At 36.7% G+C, this 4,489-nt stretch overlaps 1 pseudogene; it reads left to right on the top strand.

Moving 5' to 3' along the window:
- Positions 1–2,174: 2,174 nt before the first annotated feature.
- LOC122454095 lies at positions 2,175–2,329 on the top strand (annotated as a pseudogene).
- Positions 2,330–4,489: the final 2,160 nt, after the last annotated feature.

Genomic DNA, 4,489 nt, shown 5'->3' with positions numbered 1-4,489 from the left:
TTTGCTGCCCTCCTTTGCATGTACAATCGGTTGTAGGTCTATGCAACCAAGCTAAGGAGCAAGTACTAAGTTCCCCTCCTTGCAGACTGCTGTTCCCAATTATTTCTGTCCAGAATGCACTTTGCAGGTAAATCTTCCTACTATAAAGCCATGGCTTCTAATGTTCTTACCTGCTGAAAAATAAACTTGGATATATTTTTAAATATTTTTATAATAATAGTAAATATTTTATATACAGTACTTTCACTTAAGACAAAGGTTTAAAGAAAACGAGTTAAAAAAAAAAAACAGAAGAAAAGCAGACTAAATTTCACTTGCTACAATATTACATGACACAGTCTATGTTTATTGTTCAAAGCTGCTTTTGGCAGAATTACAAAATGTCCTAGATTCAACTTTTGAAAAAAAAATGTAGTCTTTCTTGGTACTTCCCATATCCATTTGCCTGCTAACTTATATGAAAGTTTATAGGTGTGATTACTTTTAAGCAGCATCAAGGCAAAAGATAGTTTAGAGTGATTTAAGCGTGACTTTGTCTTTAACCCTCTTGTTTACTAGGAAATTTAACATTTCCTCTGTAATGCTAAGGAGCTCTGCTGTCTGTTGCTGCCCTCTGTAGTGATGACAGAGCACAGTATCAGTTCGTGGTAGAATCCGACTAAAAATTTCCTCTAGAATGCAATTGCAGTCTAGTTGAGAGTCACGTATTTTCGAAAATAAAAAGCCAATGGGTGTATTTTTTTCATTTGAAGTGTTCTTCAGACACTAAGAGCATAACCTGACTGCTTTTTAAAATATCATTCTTAAATATTGCAATGTGATTCATTTAGTCTGATTGAAAGTACCACTAAGAATACTTATATATAAACTAAAATGATAAAATATTTAAAAAGTAGATTTATGATTTAAGATTTCAGATTGGATGACAACAACTAAGAATGGTCCAGAATTTCTGCCTTTATAAACCAATTTTGTATTAAGCCATTTAATTCTCCCTGAGGTTGTTACCTTATGGCTCAAATGGAATAATTGTACAGCTACATTCATACAAGGAATGTAGTTTGTACTCTTCGCTGGTGGCTCAGACTGTAAAGATTCTGCTTTCAGGACAGGAGACCCAGTTTTGATCCCTGGGTCAGGAAGATCTCCTGGAGGAGGGCAAGGCAACCCAATCCAGTATTCTTGAATGGAGAATTCCATGGATAGAAGAGCCTGGTGGGCTACAGTCCACGGCGTTGCACAGAGTCAGACCAGGCTGAGAGGCTTTCACAAGATCTATCTATATAATAGCATGTTTATTTATTTAGCTAGGTTTAGTCTGATTTAACTAAGAAATGAGTTCCTAGGTGGTGCTAGTGGTAAAGAACCCACCAGCAAATGCAAGAGACATAAGAGACGAGGGTTTGATCCCTGAATGGGGAAGATCCCCTGAAGGAGGGCATGGTAACACACTCCAGTATTCTTGCCTGGAGAATTCCATGGACAGAAGAGCCTGGCGGGCTACAGTTCACAGCGTTGCACAGAGTTGGACATGATCAAAGCGACTTAGCATGCACATGCACAACTGTGAAATAGTTAAAATTTGTTCTTCCCTTCTCATTCCACTCTAAAACACTGCTCCCATTGCCCTTTCTTCTAGGAATAGGATAAGAGAGGATTAGTCCAAGGGACAGGCAATTGCTGGGTTAAGGAGGAACTTACTAGGACCTGAGTCATGTCTAGGAAGAGACAACAGAAATATATGCCTTTGAAAAGAAGACTGGCTGAAGCTAAACAGGGCTTATGGCCCTAGCTAAGTGGCCCGAGGCTCAGGGCAAAGGGTTCTTGGCAGAAAATCTCAGAGTCAAGCCCTACTATAAAAATAAGGCCATCTTTGCTAGGGTTAGGGTGTGGCCAGAGTATGACCACCCTTTGAAAGTACATCTAATTTCATGTGATGGCTCTTTAAAATTCTTCTATATTATAAAGTCTTTTATATTATAAATTATTTTATAGTATAAAGATGTGAGTTTGTGTACTAGTTCTGCCATTTACTGGCTGCCTGGTTATCCTAGAGCCAGAGTCTTCGATTTCTCTGAGTGTCAGCTTCCTCCTTTGTAAAACTGGGGTTACTTGTGAAATAATATTGCTAAAACTCCCAACCTAACGTATACTATTAAAAATAGTAGATATTTACACTTACCTGGTAGGGGAGGTACCATGCCCATGAAGATGGTTTTCCCAGTTAGGTTCATCCATTTCACACCAATGTGCTGATCCCTGCAATTTCCCCAAATATGGGAAGCCCAACTACGTAATTTGTGGTAGTGGGGGATGGTATTTGCACTAAAAATAGCATTTAATAAAAGTTAATTCATTTTAAATCTGGTCAGGATAAGAGCAGGAACTGGGTAGGTCAACCAGCAAGTAACATCAGTGAGTTTATTTAAGAAGGACCAAAAGAGACCATGAAACTTTTCTGAATTTCTGGAATTATATGACCTATGTGATTGCCTGATATATGTATTTCCATAGAAGAGAATTCTAGAACTGACTGGAAGACATTGACATGTGGCCAGGGGTCGGTTTTTGTACCACGCTTTCTATGAGTCAGTTGAGATGTTTAAATTTATATTGACTTATACTTTGATTTTTCAAAGACACCATCCCTGAGGTATAAGTTCAGCCTAAGTCTGACTGTGACTCCACATGTCTGATTGTGACTCTAAGATGTGTTTAGCTTGTGAAGGTAGCTCATATAATTAATATTTCAATGTTAAGAGACAACTTGCCTAAATGACATGTGGCATAATTAACTGACTTTTTTTTTTTTTTCTGTTTAGTGGCATTGCCATTGGGAATTTTTATGGAGATCATATTTAGCTTTCAATGTAGTTTGAGGGAATAGTTGCAAAAAAATAAATGATTATTCAATAGACTGTGTATCTTTTTTATTTCTTTTAGCTTAAAAAAACAAGTGGCCAATTTTATAAACTCACCTCAACATAATCAGCACTTAAAATGTTGGATGAGGAAAAGTTGAGGGTTTTGGAGGGTGACTGATAAAGCCACGATTCACTGCCCTTCTTACATTGTTTCAATTTTCTTTTGAGAACAAGAGAATACAATAAGCATTTAAGTATTTAACTTTCAACAGTAAAAGTAAGAAGTGATTTATTTAACAATGTTCAAAATGAACTTTGGAACTGATGAAAATAAACATATGGTCCTGGAACTTGAATATCTGGTGGTTTTGAATCACAAATGTGCTACTTCCTAGATCCATGACACTGGGCAAAATTCTATGCCTTTCTGTGTTTTACTTTTCTCTATTTTAAGTGGGACAAATTATAGATCTCACAACACCATGTTGTGAGGAGTAAGCAAGTTAATTCATGTGAAGCATCTACCTATATTTGTAGGCTTACAGGGAAACAAAATAATACAATATAAATCCAAGGCTTAGAGACAGTTATGGTGTGGCTCAGATGGTAAAGAATGTCCCTACGCTGCAGGAGCCCAGGGTTTGAACCCTGGGTCAGGAAGATCCCCTGGAGAAGGGAATGGCAAACCACTCCAGTACTCTTGCCTGGGTAATCCCATGGACAGAGGAGCCTGGTGGTCTGTAGCCCATGGGGTCGCAAAGAGTTGGACACAACTTAGTGACTAAACAACAACATAGTGAAAAACAATAAGTAGGTTTTGAAATAGTTGCCCAATTAGATGTTTTTCTTTGAATAGTTATAATAAGGGTATTTATTGTGCAAAGTCCAATTTTATTTAGAAACCTCTGAAACGTTTTAAGAAAAAAAATTGAGCCATAGACTTTGAGCATCTCTACCAGCTTAATGTTGCTCTTGGCTATAAGGGTGTTCTTCAAGACGTTGAGCAGTTTGATGGCAAGCATCTCCATTTTCTAGGTGCATTTAATAATATATGTGTTTCAAAGTTCTGTGCTTATTAGATTTTTGGTGACTGGATACTTGTAAAAAGTTAAGGTGGTTGTTGGTAGTCGGCCTCCTTGGTGATGCCTCCTATTTTTTAATGCCTGCTTTTGTAGAGTGCAATTTAATCAATGTTTTAACTGTGAGTCAAAAGTACATATTTTATGAATTCTCCTTAAAGGTTTATGATTTTTTCTTTTACTACTAATATACAAAATGACCATTTTATGTCTCTAATGGTTGTGTCTCAATAGCCCAATACAATTACTAATAGAGAACTACATGGTCTGAAATGAGCTCTAATATAATTATTTCTATCCCTGGGTTGTGGATAATTCAATCTCCAGCTCTGATGTACTCAGTTAAACATGGTGGATTTACATACCCACAGTCTTAGGTACATATCTAAAGAGGCCAACTAGTATCATGAATAATCATTTCATTTTGGTATTTATTTAGTCAAAATCAGGTTTCTTAAATCCTTATGTGATTTTTCTCAGGTGCTCAATATTAAGGAAGGAGAAGAAATTTATATGAAATATGTAGGCTTACAGGAATTTGAAACA

The sequence above is a fragment of the Cervus canadensis genome, chromosome 15 (assembly GCF_019320065.1).
Source record: "Cervus canadensis isolate Bull #8, Minnesota chromosome 15, ASM1932006v1, whole genome shotgun sequence".
Classification (NCBI taxonomy): Eukaryota; Metazoa; Chordata; class Mammalia; order Artiodactyla; family Cervidae; genus Cervus; species Cervus canadensis.
Note: the sequence above shows the minus strand (reverse complement) of the source record. Positions and strands in the feature narration are given on the sequence as shown.